The 19,662-nt window shown below is 38.0% G+C and overlaps 1 pseudogene; it reads left to right on the forward strand.

The window, feature by feature from the left end:
• The first annotated feature begins 3,755 nt into the window (after window positions 1-3,755).
• On the forward strand, window positions 3,756-4,936 carry LOC111436399 (annotated as a pseudogene).
• The last annotated feature ends 14,726 nt before the right edge of the window (window positions 4,937-19,662 follow it).

Raw genomic sequence — 19,662 nt, forward strand, 5'->3', positions numbered from 1 at the left:
TCCGAATCTTATTCCCCTTGTATTGATTCCTTATCTTATCATGCGGCTTGGAGTGGTAGGGCAGGCTGGGGTGGAGGTTCTACTTATGGTGGAGGCTCTACTTGTGGTGAAGCTAGAGGAGGTAGCTCAACTGGTGGTAAGACTAGGGGCGGTGTAACTGTTACCGACCCAGTCTCTAATCTTTCTTGAGGTGGGCCCTCTACTGCCACACCTCGTCCTATTTCTCTACAACGGGGTCGCCCCCATCCTCGTCTTCCTCTTCCTCTTCCCCTTCCTCTGGGCATGGTTCTATAAACCAATATAAGGTTGCTTAAGTCTAAGGCCTTAATAATATGCATATATAAATAACAATATACACACTATAAATACATCATAACGCTACAGAAGTAAACATTCATCATGCTATAAATCATATCATACTCCCAACAAAACTACTCAGCATGCAACATGTCACATCATACTCTTAAATAAATACGTAAAATATCACAACCATTTTAGTAATGTCAACATAAAAATGCATGCGAGTTTTAAAACGTTTCTCTTTTCTTATCTTATGCAAGGCATACCTGACGGTGACGGGGCATCAACGTTGGGACCGTGGAGCGTGTCAAGCCTACATCGTAGACTAGTCTACAGAATCTAAAACTTGGAGCTCTGATACCAACTGTAACGATCTTAAATTTTCACATATCTAGAGTCGCTACTAATGTCTCATGCTCATCTCTAATGCAGAATATAAATCTAAGAATGCTCATCTTTATTAGCGGAAAAATTTAAAGCTTCAAAATACGTTCAAACATTAGAAAACACTGCCGGACTTACGTGTTTCAAACATCATGCTGGAGTTCAAAAAGATAAAAGCAATTACAAATTAAATAATTTAAATGAGTGAAATGCAAACGCCCTATCCTAACCAAGACTAGGAATTTTAAATATGCAACTATCCTATGCACGCGCCACAGTCTCTGATCACGATGTCACCGTCAACCGTACATGGGAGCCTTGCCTTTACCTGAAAAATAATACGGCACAAACTTTAGTACTTCGAAGAAATACTCAGTAAGTGACCCCACTATAGGGGCAATGCTAAGGCAAACACATGCAATCATGAATTAGGGACCTATCTCTAATCATCTTAGGGGTGGCCTCCAGCCTCGGACAAATTGGATGTGCAGTACTTCCCTACACACGACACACACGTGCGAGTGTGAATCCCCAGGGCGCTCACACACCCCCTAGACCCTCTGGTCAAGCTAATCTATAGCGACGTTCGTAGGTGAGCGGAACCCCATAGTGTCATGCGCCTCATGAACACCCTCATCTGTGTGCATTCGCACCTGTGCACATTCGCGCTCATCATATGGTGCGCGTCCGCAATCATCATCTCTAAGGGAAGAAGCCCTATGCTTATGAACATACAATATGCATGAGGTCCCTCTAAATCCATCATAATGGCTCTTCTGACACAACCCTCTAGTTCTATGTCAATCTAGTCTCATCTCTTTGTTACTCTACATAACACATACTCGTGGATATTTATATTAATATCATTTTCACGCTCTTACACCCTCTCCATAACTCATAAGGTGTTTCTGAAACACTCTTAGAAGAAACCATGCTCAAAATGCATGCAGCAGTCTCCACTGCATGTCCTCAAAACGAATCAGGTAATTGAGCAAAACTCATCATAGACCGAACCATGTCTAACAGAGTTCTATTTCTCCTTTTTGATACACCGTTCTGTTGACGCATGCCAGGGGTTGAGAGTTGAGACGTTATTCCATGTTCTATCATATAGTCCTGGAATCTTAAGTTCATATACTCTCCACCTCGATCTGATCGAAGTGTTTTAATAGTTTTTCCTTATCGATTCTCAACCTCAGTCTTATACTCTCTGAACATTTCAACAGCTTCGGACTTGTGATGCATTAGGTAAATATAGCCATACCTTGAATAATCATCGATAAAACTGATGAAATATTCATACCGTTCCTTTTCTCGTTTTAAATTTTATCCGATTTTTATCTTTTATTTTATTTTCTTTTTAATTTTATTTGTTTTCGATTTCATCTTTTTAGTCACGATTCGGTTTTTCGACGCATCAAAAATTGGGTCGTGACAATAACATAATTATAAATATTCAAAATCGATATTCTTATAAATATTCAAAATCGATTTTTAGGAAATGTAAAGTTAAATAATAATTGGTTATTTGAATGATTAAAATATGTTTTAAAATAATTTTGAACTTGAAATGATTTTAACAATTTTGAAGTTACCCTTATGTTCTAAGACGTGGTTTGATACGAGTGTTTGTTTAAAAATTAAAAATATAGCATTCATTATTATTTATCACAATTTTAAAACTTTTCCCAACCTTGCTAACTTTGACTATTAACATACTCATTCTGTTCTTTTATTTGAGGTTTTTTTTGGACCCGTTATTAAAGTATTTTCCCTATTATAATTAATAATAACAAACCTTAATTAATTAATTAATTACCATATATAAGATAAATTTAAAAGTTTATATAGTTTTATTTAATTCATTTATTCCAAGATAATTATTAAAATAGAATTATAAATATTCTGATATGACATTATTTAGATCTAAATTTGATTTATAGTTATTCAAATAAATAAATGTACGTGATTATAAATGGTTAATTAATTATCGAGCAATACATTAAATTTATTTAATTAGTTAAATTAAATAAATGATTTTATCTTTAATAATCGAAATACTATTTTATTATTTATTTATTTTTTAATTACCATACCTAAGTTAATTTTAAAAGTTTACATAATTTTATTTAATTCAAAGATAATTATTAAAATAGAATAAGAAATATACTCCTATATTTTTGTTTACCTTGTTTAGATTAAAAGTAAATTTATCAAGGGTTGGAAATATGAAAATTTAATACGATCTGAGTAACTAGAAACAACTAAATAAATACTTAAATAACATTCTATTTTTATATTAAAAAAACAGTGAGCGTTACTAAAAACACGGCCATCCTTTCCTAGTTCTACGTAATAATTTCGATTTCCACATCATTATCTCTCTCAGGCATATAAATAAAACAAAGAAATCTAAAATCCATGCAATCCCATGGCGCCTACCATATTTCTCCTTCTCGCACTACTTTCCATCGCCGAGTCCACCGCCAGCAAAGGCGGTGGTCTCAAGCTGGCAACGTTTCACCGATGGCTGTCGGAACTCATCCAACGCCGACTGATATGATAAGGAATCAATACAAGGGGAATAAGATTCGGATTACCTTGTTGATCGAATATCTCAAGCAAAGAACACTTTGTTTGAGATTCGAATCACTCCAGAAGCAAGATCGATCATGTCTAGCTTCAATGATTCTTGTTGATCAAATATCTCAAGACAAGGACACTTGATTGAGATTCGAATCACTCCACAAGCAAGATTGATCATGTCGAGCTTGAATGATTCTACATGCAACCTAAACTACATAGAGTTGCAAATAAACTTCGCCATTGGCTAAAGAAAAGCACAAATGCTTCTTTTGATATATCTTCTAAGTCTTAAAATACAATAACTCTAAATTGTAACCCACCCAAAATTTACAACAATCAAACTTCATTCTTCTTCAATGTAGCATGAATTGAAACATCTTTTTGATAATTTTGACAACTTTTTCTTCACATCTTCATTGAAGCATATTGTATGATTGATGTCTCTTGGTTCATATCACCGACTCTCACCCGGCAACGTTTCATCGATGGCAGCCAAATCACAAATTTGCCTGGAAACCAGCGAATTTATAGTGAAAATCGCTGTCGGAACGATGTTGACGAAGGTGCATGCAATCCTCGTCACTGGCAGCGATTTATTTTGGGCTCAGTGTCGTCCATGTGCGAAATGTTATCGGCAAACGAATCCGATTTACGACCCTTCGAAATCGTCAACCTTTCGAACCCTTTCTTGCAAGTCGCCATAGTGCCATTTGAGGGGGGTCTGGTGTGACGTGCTCCGGCACTGACACGTGTAAGTACGACTATGGGTATGGAAGCGGATCTACGTAGGGAGAATTGGCGACTGAAAAAATGGCTGTAACTTCGAGGTCTGGAGTGACGACGCCGTTTTCGGGGATGGTGTTTGGGTGCGGACATAATAATAGTGGAACGTTTAATGCCAATGAAATGGGATTGATCGTATTTGGAAGAGGAGCGATTTCAATTATTATTAATATTTTTAAAAACATTATTAGCATTAAATAGTGAAACCAACCCTTAATTATATTCTTATTCAAATAGCTATAAAGTTCAAAACCTTATAGTTAACGTAAATTCATATTCACAGATAGGTCCATCGGTCGGCGGCAAAAAGTTCTCCCTTTGTCTAATGCCATACAACACCGACCCGAGAATCTCAAGTAGCCTCTCTATCGGGTCAGGTTCTGAAGTTAAAGGACCCGGAGTCATCACAGCCCAACTCGTTCGAACACCCGACCAGACATCTTACTCTCTCACTCTCACGGGAATCTCCGTCGGAAAAACCCTCGTTCCGTACAATACGTCGGGACCTCCGGCCAAGGGGAACGCGGTTCTCGATACCGGCACACCGCCGACTCTCCTCCCCAAAGAATTGTATGGACGATTGGCTGCCAAAGTTCAGCGGCATATCCCGTCGAAGCCCGTTGACGATGATACTCTTTGCTACAAAGATAATTTGGGGGATTTGGTGATGACTCTGCACTTCGACGGCAGCGTGGATCTGCGATTGAGTACGGTTCAGACTTTCAATAAGATGTCGGATGGGTCCTTTTGCTTCACCGCGATGGGCGTTGACGACAAGGACGCACTCATCGGGAACAGTATGATGGCGAATTTTTTGGTTGGGTATGATATTGACAATATGACGGTATCGTTTAAGCCCACTGATTGCACAAAAATTGGTTGAGATTTTTTGGGCCTATGAAAACAATGGGCTATTTTATAACTATTTTTACTTTTCTCGTAACACTTTTGATGTGAGGTTTAGTTTGTTTTATTCATAAAATTTGGAAAGCATTTATTAGTATATGCGCAACTATATTCTACATCAATATTCCTTTGATTTCTTTTTAGTAATTTTCAGTAACAAATTTTGAGGTAAAATTGGACATTAATTATTAATTATTTTTATTTAAGTATGGAAATAATATAATTAAATTTACTATAATTCAAGAGACCTTTTACGATTTCCAAAATTTAGGCACAATGATGGAAATCGACGCCGGAGATCTCAGAAAGGAGATTAGGGTTTTGAGGTTGGAGGAGAAGATCTGATAAAAAATCGACACCGGAGATTTGAGAATCCTCAACCTAAACCTTCAGTAGTCCGAGGCAAGGTGCTTTCACGAATCGCACCTTCCTATTTCGTCGAAAACGTCTAAGAACATAAGATTCATCCGCGAATGTCTAGATCGAGATGTTTATCGAGATTTTGGTGTGCTAGTGACATTTTTGAGTGATTCTTGGACTTTTACCCTCAGGAGTGTGATCTTCGTAAGTTTTGGAGTGAAGGCGGTCGAGATTTCCATTCGAATCGGAGTTTCAAGAAAACATTACTTTCGGTAAGAACTCGTATTTTTCTTCAAATTCAAACTCGAATAATAAGACGTGTGATTACCAAAACAATATAAGAAGAATATATGGTAGAAATAGAATGTGAGATCTACAATATTCGTGAAGTGATTCGGATTATGGATTGAAAGATATAAAAATCGAAAGAAAATGGATCGAGAACACTAAAAACTCACGCTTCTCGAAAATTTTAGAAAAAATGTAGGAGGAGAGAGAAGAGTGTTAGGATCGCACAACAACACACAGGCTCGATCTAGATGAACACAAAGAACAGGATAGAGAAAAGTGCAAGGAGAACTCTGGCTAAAAGGATTTTTTTTATTGATGACTTCACGTATGTACAGTAAGAGAGAATTACAGAGAATAGAAAGTACATTTCAAAGCTCTATCGGGATATATATATATAGTTCAGTTTACTATATATAGCGTTATTAGATTTAACCATCTACTATATATAGCTATTTACTATATATAGCTTTACCCAATTTACCCATCTACTATATATAGCTATTTACCATATAAAGCTTTACCGGATATAGCTTTACCAAATATAGCTTTACCAGATATAACCGTTGACCAAGCTATAAATAAGCAGCAGACTCCATAACCTAACAATTCTCCCACTTGGAGACTGATCTAGTCAACCAAGAATTTCATTCTTAAATGACCCTGAGCATCTTCATGGTCTTCATGGCACCATATCAATTGAGGCTTTGCACAACCTCAATATTCCAACATCAACACATTTTGTCAACATGTTTGCTGGATTCTTTGCACCCTCTATCTTCTCCAAACACATCACCATCTTTCACTAACCTACAAGTGAAATGGTATCGTCTTCTGTGTTTTCTCTTTAAATGATACATCGGGTTCCTTCGCCAACTGTACGACACTCTGACTATTTCTGTAAAGAATATCTTCGTGCTACTTCTTGCCCATTCTTTCATATAGTCAGTCATCCATATCGTCTTCTTTCCAGCTTCAACTATTGCCACGTACTCAATCTCAGTACAACGCATTTTTGAAGCCTAGACGTCCCATCATCCATGCTTGCTCCTACTTGGTTGTATCCTCCAACTGTTTGTGGTTCCCTTTCATCAGCAACAGATAGTGTAATGAAGGTACATACATATCTGGTACTCTAATAGTACAGGTGATCTTCTCAACACCAGTTCAGGTGTCACTTGCTCCACTACTAATTCCTCCACAATAACCTCAGGAGTTTATTGAGTATCTGCTACAAGATCACTTGGTGATTTTCTCCGCAACTCAACCTCAACTCCCACTTGCTTTGTTGTCTTGGAACCTTGCTCCACATCTGGTTCCTCAGTAGTAGTCTTAGGAGTTTCTTGAGTATCTGCTACAACATCACTAGGTGAGTTTCCCTGCAACTCAAGCTCAACTCTCACTTGCTTCGTGGTCTTGGAACCTTGCTCCACATCTGGTTCTTCAGCAGTAGTCTCAAGAGTTTCATGAGTATCTGCTACAACATCACTAAATGAGTTTTTCTGCAACTCAAGCTCAACTCCCATTTGCTTCGTCGAACCTTGCTCCACATATGGTTCCATTTTCAACCGCACTTTCTTCAATTCTCTAGCGGTCCTTGTGAAGCTAACTCGTTTCTGCTTGCTCATAACGTAGTTCTCACAACGACCCACATCAATAGATTTCAGACCTTCTAAAACTCCTTTCACAACCAGCCTCTTCATTCCTTTGACGCTCATATGTCCAAGTCTATGTGCCATAGACTTGAATTGGAAGCACTCTTAGCAGCAGCAGTCATGTTTATACACTCTGCAGTAGTGTATAAGGTTCCGGATTTTGTGCCACGTGCAACAACCATGGCGCCCTTTACAATCTTCCACGAACTCTTTCCAAACTCTGCTACATAGCCTGTGCTATCCAACTGACCAATAGAGATCAGGTTGTTCTTGAGACCAGGAATGTATTTGACATCTTGTAATGTCCACTGATTTCCTACTCGAGTTTGTATGGAGACATCTCCCTTCCCTTCAATCTCCAGAGTTTTGTTGTCGGCAAGATACACCTTCCCGAAATTTTCTGATTTGAAATTTCGAAACAATTCCTTACTTGCAGACGAATGGAACGATGCACCTGAACCCAAAATCCAGGAATCAGCTGGGCTGTCCACACTAAGGATTAAAACATCCTCAGTATCTTCTGTTGGATATATAGAATCATCATCATCTTCAGATTTATGATTCTGCTTCTTCTTCAGTTTTGTACAATCTATTCAAAAGTGTCATTTTCCTCCACAATTCCAACACATTACGTTTGGTCTATTTGGAGATTTTTCTCGGTTCTTTGATTTTGATCGCCCTTTGTTTGGGCTCTTCGGTTTACTTTTTCCCCTTCGATCAACACTGAGAGCATTGCCTGATGAATCTCCAGCTTCTCGTTTGCGAATACTTTCGCTGAGAACTACATCTCGAATTTCTCCAAACTTCAGTTTATCAGATCCTTGGTAACAGCTGATTGCAGCAACAACAGTATCCCATGACTCAGGTAAGGATGACATCAAAATCAACGCTTTAATGTCATCTTCGAAATTAATTTCCACCGAACTCAGTTGACTTATGATCATATTGAATTCATTTATATGATCAGCAACAGGTCCACCTTCAGACGTCTGTAGATTGAACAATCTCCGCATCAAATACACCTTGTTCATAGCCGATGGTTTTTCATACATATTTGACAACGCCTTCAATAGATCTGACGTTGTCTTCTCCTTGATAATGTTAAACGCCACGTTTTTGGATAGCGTCAATCGGATCAGCCGCAAGGCTTGTTGATCCTTGAGCTTCCACTGTTCCGTGGTCATGGTATCCGGCTTCACCCCCAACAGAGGTTCATGAAGATCTTTTTGGTACAAATAATCTTTAATCTGCATCTTCCAGAAACCAAAATCGGATCCATCGAACTTCTCAATTCCAATCTTTGAACTTTCCATCTTCACAGATCGTGGTGAATTTCGCCTAGCTTTGATACCAGTTGGTTAGAATCGCACAACAACGCACACGCTCGATCTAGATGAACACAAAGAACATGATAGAGAAAAGTGCAAGAAGAACGATGGCTAAAAGGCATTTTTTATTGATGACTTCACGTATGTACAGTAAGAGAGAATTACAGAGAATAGAAAGTACATTTCAAAGCTCTACCGGACAGGATATATATATAGTTCAGTTTACTATATATAGCTTTACCAGATTTAACCATCTACTATCTACAGCTATTTACTATATATAGTTTTATCCGATTTAACCATCTACTATATATAGCTATTTACCATATATAGCTTTACCGGATATAGCTTTACCAAATATAGCTTTACCGGATATAACCGTTGACCAAGCTATAAATAAACAGCAGGCAACATAACCTAACCAAGAGCACCGCCAAGCGTCGGCTGGTATACGGAGGAGCGTAGCAGAATCGATGTTGGACACGTGGCGCATTCCGGCTTGTGAGGCGTGCCCCGCACGCTAGGCGACATGCGTCAAGCAAGCGGATTGGGTTGGCCCGAGTCCGAACCGATGCTCTACATGGATTGGGGAAGTCGCGCATAGGAAGCTCTCCACGGCTCGTGTAGCGCGTGAGTACTTGTTTTCCTTCCGTTCGGCCTCCGTTTGTATGTTTTTCATTTCGATTTTAATACCGACCCTATTATTATGTGAATTGGGACTTGTCAAGGAAATTCTAGAATTTTTAGAATCCTTTCCATCAAGAAACTCGAGGTTGGAAAGACACGCGTCAACCAAGTAAGTAGCTATTTGGATTCCCACGAGCAGTACTTGCAGGAATCGCTTGGAATAAGCATGCATGCTACCATACCAATAAACTTAGCTAGCCGAACCTAGCATATGAGTATGCAAACCATGGAAATGAACTAATTTAGAAAATCGATGGAATCTAGTTCGATTATGTATCTGTTTCAATTGAGATTGTGATAATGTATGTATGTATGAGGAGGAAGGGAAACTTGTGAAATCTGCGCTCCAGGTGCAGGTGGATGTTATCTTCCCTTTGAGCATGTGTTGTTAATATTGCGTGTATTGTTGCATGTTAACTGTAGTGCATGATTGCTTGTGTTATCTTTCTTGTTGAATAGGAGGAAACTACGAGCCTAGACTAGGGCGCTTGAGTCTATCTAGGCTAGACAGAACCCTAAATTGGGATACCTCTTATAAGACCATGCATTTAGATCCGCGAAACGATTACCAGCGGATCTAGAACCTAGAATTCCAAACCACGACAGGTTTGTTAGACCTTGCACGAGAATCCTATGATGGTGTTACTATAACACGTGCGGAAGCAATTTGGATCTTTGGCACTCTAAGTACATCAATTATATTAAATTATCTAGCATGTTCAAAAGCATTAAAACTCAATGAGTTTGAATACTAACCTTTTGTAGTTCAAGTTCCTTTTTTCTCACGAACCGATTTCGAACCACCACTAGTGTCTTCTCCGGTCTTAGAACGGATTGTGGAATCCGGTGAGTAACTAAACTTGGGAGGGATTTTGTATATATGAAGAGAGTGTTTGCGAGAGGTTTTTCTCAAGGTTTTTCACCAAGGAAGACCTTCCATGTACCATGATCACTTTATTTATAGAGTTATGTTTGCATGTTCGTGCAAATTTGAGATCACCAAATTTTGACACTCAAAATTCCACTCAAATGTTTGGGATTATGTGGCAAGCATGCAAGTTTGAGTTCACCAAATTTTGACACTCAAAATTCCACTAAAGTTTGTGGGGTTTATTTGGCAAGCATGCAAGTTTGGTTAAACCAAATTTTGACACCTCAAAATTCCACTAACATGGATTTTTCCATCAAACGAAGTCAACATTTTGACTTTCTTAATACAACAATTAATTTTAATAATTAATTTCAAATTAAAATAATATTAAATGATTAATTAAACTATCTAATTAATATTTAATATTAATTCAAATGCAAATCCCAATAAATTCCGACACATATTTGATTAAGATATTTAAATCTTATTTAAATATCTCCAATTCTCTCTTTTTGTTTAATTTGTAAATAAAAAAAATGCGGTTAAATATATCGTATATATGTAGCGCATATTCCCTAATTTGAATTCGAACATTTTGAACTCACTCGTCACACGGTTCTATGGTTTAGTTAGATATGAGCTAGCAGAGGGACCTAATGAACCTATAAACCATGGGCTCCAACGATCCAAGATTAACCGGTTAAACTCATTAACCTTGTTAACCAACATTCGTTAACTACTAGGACACTCCACTATAGCCTAGTAGTTGCACTCTCCTCACTATAGATATATTTCTGTTCATTTGATATAACCATGATTAGTAAATCGATCCTTCACAGGTTGTTCGTAACTAGAGCTGGGTAAATTTACTGTTTTACCCCTAAAGTTACTTCTTGTTCTTTATGTCTCACTAATCCTCTAATGAACAATTGGTTTGTGGTCCAACCAGTAAACTGAATCCCTCTCAGGCCAAAGAGAGGGTGGGGCCCCTTATTCAAGACCTGGAGTCAGTACTCAAGGGAACAACCTCTCTACTATCCCTAAAAGCGGGTAGGAGTGAATACCATCTTACACCCTATGTTCTCAGCTATTCACCCAGTCTTACCCCTGAAATGGGAGGCTTATTGAGTCGGCGAACTCGGGTCACTCTCACCCATGCAAATCTAAGGATAATTTCGAATAAATAGGAGTTTATAGTTAGCTTAGGATTAAGATCGAATTACCTAGGTCATCGAATGAAAAAATCAGTCTCAACAGTAAACGACATTATAAAGCGAGAGTGGTTTTCTTCATGGTCCGATCTTATGCAATACTCATTGCATAGGACGCCCCCACTCACATGTCTCGTGGTTTTCTTCATGGTCCGATCTTATGCAATACTCATTGCATAGGACGCCCCCACTCACATGTCTCCACATGTACAATTTAGTGATCACATTGTTTATACTCATTGCATAGGACGCCCCCACTCACATGTCTCCACATGTACAATTTAGTGATCACATTGTTTATAATCATATATGGGCCGCATCCATAGTGTCCCCAGAATAAGGTACTCAGCCTTATCCTTATACTATAGATCATTTTGACTATATATTTGAACTTGATCCACTCTTATGTCTCTACATATAATTCAAGTAATCATACTATAGCCAGAGTGTTCTTAGTTTATTTGATTTAGATTAATGATCGTAAATTTTACTTTATTCAATAATAATCTTTACTGAATAAACAACAATAATAACTTTATTGAAAATAGAATATGTTTTTGTTTACAAACTATGAGTTTTAGGACATAAAACCCAACAATATTAACACTCAATATTCCACTAACTCAAACATGGATTTTTCCATTAAGCGAAGTCAACATTTTGACTTTCTTTATTTTAATTCAACAATTAATTAAAATAATTAATTTCAAATCAAAATAATATTAAATGATTAATTAAACAATTTAATTAATATTTAACATTAAATCAAATGCTAATCCCAATCAATTCCGGCACACATTGATTATGAATCCCTATTCATAGTTAGAATATTTAAATCTTATTTAAATATCTCCAATTCTCTCTTTTTGTTTAATTTAGAGTTAAAACAAAATGTGGTTCGTATATATTTAGCATATATTCCCTAATTTGAATTCGAACATTTTGAACTCACTCGTCACACTGTTCTAAGGTTTAGTCCGATATGAGCTAGTAGGGGGACTTAATGGACCTACAGATCATGGGCTCCTACGATCCGAGATTAACCGGCTAAACTCATTAACCTTGTTAACCACATTCGTTAACTACTAGGACTCCACTATAGCGGAGCAGTTGCCCTCCCCTCACTATAGATATATTTCTGTCCATTTGATATAACCATGATTAGTAAGTCGATCCTTCATAGGTTATTCGTAACTAGAGTTGGGTCAATTTACCGTTTTACCCCTAAAGTTACTTCTTCCTTAAGTCCCACTGATCCTCTAATGAACAATTGGTTTGTGGTCCAACCACCAAACCGAATCCCTCTCGGGCCAATGAGAGGGTGGGGCCCCTTATTCAAGACCTGGAGTCAGTACTCAAGGGAACAACCTCTCTACTATCCCTAAAAGCGGGTAGGAGTGAATACCATCTTACACCCTATGTTCTCAGCTATTCACCCAGTCTTACCCCTGAAATGGGAGGCTTATTGAGTCGGCGAACTCGGGCCACTCTCACCCATGCAAATCTAAGGATAATTCCGAATAAATAGGAGTTCATAGTTAGCTTAGGATTAAGATCGAATTACCTAGGTTATCGAATGAAAAAATCAGTCTCAACAGTAAACGACATTATAAAGCGAGAGTGGTTTTCTTCATGGTTCGATCTTATGCAATACTCATTGCATAGGACGCCCCCACTCACATGTCTCCACATGTACAATTTAGTGATCACATTGTTTATAATCATATACAAAAGTGGGCCGCATCCATAGTGTCCCCAGAATAAGGTACTCAGCCTTATCCCTGTACTACAGATCATTTTGACTATATCCTTGAACTTGATCCACTCTTATGTCTCTACATATAGTTCGAGTAATCATACTATAGCCAGAGTGTTCATAGTTTATTGGATTTAGATTAATGATCATAAAATTTTCTTTATTCAATAACAATCTTTACTGAATAAACATCAATAATAACTTTATTGAAAACAGAATATGTTTTTGTTTACAAACTGTGAGTTTCAGGACATAAAACCCATCAAACTCCCCCTTGGACTAAAGTTAAGAACTTCCTAAGCCATACTTGATTTTTTCGCTGCTTCACAAGCAGCAACATACTCAGCCTCCATGGCGGAATCAACAATGCAACCTTGCTTTATTATGCTTCTCCATATTATTGCTCCTCCGTTCAGAGTGAAAACAGATCTCGATGTCGATTTCCTCGAATCTATATCGGTCGAAAATCTGAGTCAATGTACCCTATAAGGATCAGATCCTTAGCGCCCGTACATTAGCATATAGTCCCTCGTTCTCCTAAGATACTTGAGGATATTTTTAACGGCAGTCCAATGAGCATGTCCCGAATTGGACTGATATCTGCTAACAATTCCCGTAGCATAGCATATGTCTGGTTGGGTACACAACAGGGCATACATCAGACTACCGACTGCTGATGCATAGGGAATATGTCTCATATCCTCAACTTCTTGAGGTATCTTAGGACTTTGTTCCTTCGACAAATGAACTCCATGCCTGAAAGGTAATAATTGTTTCTTGGAGTCCTTCTTCTTATAATGAACCAACATTTTGTCGATGTACGATGCCTGAGACAATGCTAGTGTTTTGTTCTTGCGATTCTGAACAATTTGGATTCCAAGAACAAACTTAGCCTCTCCCAAATCTTTCATTTGGAATTGTGTCGCTAGCCAATGCTTAATGTCAGTCAGAAATCCCACATCATGCCCAATGTGTAGGATATTGTCAACGTACAACACTAGGAAAACTACTGTAGAGTTGACTATCTTCTTGTAAACACAAGGTTCGTCAACATTCTGTTTAAAGCCATAAGATTTGATCGCAGTATCAAATCTTATATTCCAAGATCGAGATGCTTGCTTCAACCCATCAATGGATCCTTTAAGCTTGCAAACCTTTTGCTCGTGATCCTGTTCAATGAACCCCTCTGGTTGAGCCATATAGATACTCTCCTCAAGATTTCCGCTTAGAAAGGCTGTTTTGACATCCATTTGCCAAATTTCATAATCATAAAATGTGGCAATGGACAAGAGAAGGTTTTTTCATAGTCCACCCCCTCTCTTTGGGTATAACCCTTTGCTACAAGTCGAGCTTTAAAGGTCTGTACCTTACTGGCTTGGTCTCGTTTCCTCTTGTAGGTCCATTTGCAACCAATAGGTTTTACCCCATATGGTTGATCTACAAATTCCCAGACTGAATTGAAGTCCATTGACTCCATTTCAAGATTCATGGCTTTGATCCACTAATCTCTATCTTCATCATTCATTGCCTGTTTATAGGTTAATGGATCCTCAACGCCATCATCAGGTATGATGACCTGTGTTTCTACGAAACCCAAGTAACTTGTCGGTCTTTTAGTCTTTTGTATTTCATTTCATATTTGTAATTCCTTTTGTAATAATTCGAAATAAAACTTCTCTCCTTTTTTTTAATTGAATGATATTTTTATCTTTATCTTTTACTCTTATTTTTATTTTTATTTATTTTTTGTTTGTTTTCAATTTCATCTTTCGGGTCATGATTTGATTTTCGAATCCTCGAAAATCGGGTTGTGACAAGCAGATACTCAAGAAACTCCTGAGACTGTTGCTGAGGAACCAAAGGTGAAGCAAGTGGAAGTTGATGTTGAGTTGCAGATACTCAAGACACTTCTGAGACTATTGCTGAGGAACTAGAAGCATAGCACGTGACACCTGAGTAGGTGATGGAAAGATCATCCAGAGCTATCAGAGTACCAGATAGGTATGTACCTTCTTCACATTATCGGTTGCGAACTGATGAAGGGGAACGAGAGCCCCTTGATGAGGTCCTATAGTTGGAGGATACAACCAAGTGAGAGCAAGCTACGAATGATGGGATGTCTAGGCTTCAGAAATGTGTTGCTTTTTCATCTGCTAAGGCTGAGTATGTGACAATAGCTGAAGATGGAAAGAAGATGATATGGATGACATACTATCTAGAAGAATTATACAAAAAAAACAGCCCGAGAAGATTCTTCAGGTGGATAGTTAGAGTGTCATGCAGTTGGCAAGGAACCCAGCCATTCAAAGACAAAACACAGAAGGTGATACAATTTCACTCGGAGATTAGTGAAAGATGGTGATGTGTTTGGAGAAGATAGAGGGTGCAAGGAATCTAGTAAACATTTTTTTTTCTTTTTTTTTTGCTGATGTTGGAACATTGAGGTTTTGCAAAGCCTAAAGTGTGTAAGGTATAGATTGAGAATGAAATTCTTGGTTGGCTGGATCAGTCTCCAAGGGAGAGATTGTTGGGATATGGATCCTGATGCTTAGATCTAGTAAAAATATATTTGGACGATATTTCGTAAAGATCTGATAGAGATATATATGGTAGATATTTGGTAAAGATTTGATAGAGATATATTTGGTAGATTGTATCCATAGGTTTAAATATTTGAAAGTTATATGTAGTAAATGGAAACCATATATATACCTCATTAGTCTATGCTTACAAAATGTATTCTTCATTCTCTATATTCTCTCTTGTTGTACATACCTGAAGTCATCAATAAAACCTTTAGTCCTTGAATTTTCTCTCTCCTATTCTTCGTATTCATCTTGATCGAATGTGTGCATTGTTGAATGATCCTAACAGTAATGACGTTAAATGATGATGTGATGATGTTTTATGATTATGTTGATATTATGTGATGATGTTATATGATGACGTGATGACGTTAAATGATGATGTGATGATGTGATGATGTACATGATGTTGAAATGATGATGATGCATGATAACAAGATGATGTGGGATGTATGACGATGAAATGACTTAATATGATGTGTACCATATGAAGATGATGTGCATGTATTAAATGCCACGATGCACTATGACGATGAGTGTTCAAAGGCACAACCCTATTTAATGTTAATGATGATGAATGTAGGAAGGTCGGAAGGTTAAACTAAAGATTTATCCCCACCTATAGAGATAAATGATGAAATTGATTTAGTATTGTGGGCAATCATGTATCATAGAGATGTGTCATATAGCTCAGCCCAAGCTAGCTGAATTGCACAAATAACTAAATGATTAGTTGAAAGTCAGGTTTATGAGACCCACAAATACTCATATTAATGATCACCTAAATGCTAGGTAGAGATCCCATGCCAACACCTTCCCTAGAGGGTGGAGACAAACCTTCATAATAACTCGTGTTTACTTAGAAAGAATACCTAGACAGATTATGAGAAGGTTCGATCGAAAAGTAGGTCATGACAATTTCAAAATGGAGAAAGAGTTATGATCAAGCTAAGGTCAGATCAACTTCGATTTCGAAGCAACAAGAACCAACAACTGATGCAAAAATACTATAGACTAGTTGAAGTCATTAAGAGGGTTAAGAAGGCATTATATAGAATCCAACTCACACGGATGCAGATTAGGGTGATTCTTTCTCTCCTCCACTCCTCACTTATTAAGGAAGGGGCACAGACAAAGATTTTGTGATAACTTGAAATATTACTATCCCGATAAAAAAGACACTAGGCATAAGGAGGCAGCTCAACCTGCAACCACAATGAAGAATTCCACCATGAAAGAAGTATAACAGACTTTATGATACAAAATAAGGTGTTTTTATCATGCCACAAAGACTCCATGGTGGATGTTAAGATTGTACCATACATGTTAAAATTTAGGGAGATTTCTTTTTTTTTTTTTTTTAAATTTTAGAGTATTATTTTTAAGATTTTAAGTTACCGTTAGTGGTTATTATAATATGGATGGGAACTAGAGTTACAATCTTTCAATTTTTAGTGGTTATTAGGATACATGTGATTTTAAATTTATTTTCAAGGTTATAAACCGTCATTTATATTAGGTTGTTACTTTAGTAGGAAGATTTTTAGATATTATAATAAAAGTTGCCTATTATGCTTGCCATAAGCTCATTTTCAAAAAGAAAAAGAAAAACAGCCATAGCAAGGCGAGAGTTAGAAAGTGATTGAAGAGGAGCCTAAAGATACCACCTTCCAATCTCTAATAGCTAGAACTAGATATGAGGAAGTGAAAGGTAGAGTATTTGTCTAGAGAAAGATGTTTCTAGTGATATAACCTGGCTAGTAGTGACCATAATGTTGTGATAGCAAGAGGTACCCTAATACATTTCAATGTACCCTAATACATTTCTGTCATGGGCTACGCTAATCAAATTATGTGCATGTTCTGTTGATTTATACGAATGAATAGAAAGTTAGTATATGAGGTTGATGTGCTGTGAACATGTATTATCATTCCCTTGCTTTTGATATAAATAGAAATCGGTATTAGCCTTATTGCATGTTTCCAGCCCACTAACTATTCCTTACCTCCTTCAGTTAGGAAAGTTAGTATTAGGCTTATTTCAAATTATATGAGTTCATAGTTTTCTCCCCCCATGAGTTTACGGGAGGGGTTACTTTGGAAGAAGAGATTTCCGGACTAGAAAGGAGGATATGATAATCTCCTAAAGTTTAGTTCCTGAAAAACGTAACAAGAAGTCATATCCTAGTTCAAGGTCATGATTAAGAGCTTATAAGTAGGTTTTTTTTAATCAAATTTTACTCACTCCATGTTTATCATTTTTTTTTCAGGTAACTAGGAGTTGGCTGTGGATGGGAGCGAACGTTGGAGTGAGGGCCATGGATCAACCCCATCTTTAACTTGCTATGTTTTGGGTTAATTTTTTGTGTCCGCTTCTTATTTTGTGTTTTTGAACTCGCCTATTTATTTACTACCTTATTATATTACTTGTATGTTGTAAAGACTTATGTTTAATTAAAGGGGCATCCGAAGTAGGACTAACCCAGCCTCCTATTCAGGTCCCCGAGATTGAGACACAACATGGACCCACTCCAAGCGTAACTATGCCCCAAGAGCAACCCACCTTCACATTTACAGTAGAAACACTTCAATCCTTCATGAGGATGACCATGGAAACGCAAACTAATCAACTTGTTCAAGCTATCACCGCTAATCAAGTAGTGCAAATGTCAAGGAACCTCCTTGGAACTACTGATGAATCCAAGTACCTCAGGGGCTTTCAAAAGTATAATCCGTCTTCGTATGATGGAGGAAATGTAGATCCTGTTGCAGCCAAAGCATGGCTGGAGGCCATAGAAAAGAGCTTCTAATATATGCTTCAGGAAGAACCACATTTTTTGTGGAAATCGACCTCCAAAACTGTTTCCACTGAGGACGGGATAGTCACCTGGTCAAGATTTCGGGAGGCATTTTTTGAGAAATACTACCCAGTGGTGACAATGTTTAAGAACCAAGAGGCTTTCTTAGGCCTTAAACAAGGAGAGAAGACCATGGAAGAATACGACCTGGAATTTACAAAACTGTCACGGTTTGCTCCTGAACTGGTTGATACGGAGAAGAAGAGGACACTTCGCTTCATCATGGCTAAGGGAAGATATTCAAGGATCTGTTGCAGCGCATGCATCAGTCGCCACTATACTGGACATTCATAGGCGCTAGAATAAGAATAACGAGAACACTTCGGTAGGACACAGGAGGCTCCTAGATAGGTACTAAAGGACCAACCTTAGGTCAAACAGGAGGAGCAACTGCAATCCCAAAGGACCGGCCTCAATGCCCTAAGTGCTACAAACACCATGAAGGTGAGTTTCTAATTGGGACCAATGTCTGCTTCAATTGTGGAAAGGGAGGACATCGTATTCCGGAGTGCCCACATTGCAAGGATCAAGAGAATAAGCAAAGTAACAATGTCCAAGAAAGATTCCAACCTTAAGCCTCAAGTCAGTTCCAGCGAGGCAAGGGAGCACCACCTCACACTAGAGCTATGGCGAACGCCACCATAGCAAAGAGAGTGGCGGACCCCGACCAATAGTAATAGATACCCTTCCTATCCTTGGCTACCTTGCTCATGTACCGTTCGACTCTGGTTCCACCCACTCGTTCATAGTAGAAGAATTCGTTAGACAAGCGAAATCGAAACTAGAATCCCTAGAAATATCCTTCACTATTTCCACGCCTGCCGGAATATACCTCCCTAGCCACACAAAAAGTGAAGGGGGAGAGATTTTAGTATCCGCCAAATGCCTAGAGGTAACATTGAAAGTCTTAGACATGACAGACTTTGATGTTATTTTGGGGATGGGCTAGCTAGCAAACAATTATGCCATCGATTGTTGAGCGAAGGAAGTATTACTGAGACAGCCATCAAACAAGAGTTTTAAGTACATGGGGGAAAGTTCTAGAGAAGCCCCCAAGGTTAATCTCGACCATGAAAGCAAGAAAGCTAATTAAGCATGGGGCAT

This window comes from Cucurbita moschata, unplaced genomic scaffold (genome assembly GCF_002738365.1).
Source record: "Cucurbita moschata cultivar Rifu unplaced genomic scaffold, Cmos_1.0 Cmo_Scf00054, whole genome shotgun sequence".
NCBI lineage: Eukaryota > Viridiplantae > Streptophyta > Magnoliopsida > Cucurbitales > Cucurbitaceae > Cucurbita > Cucurbita moschata.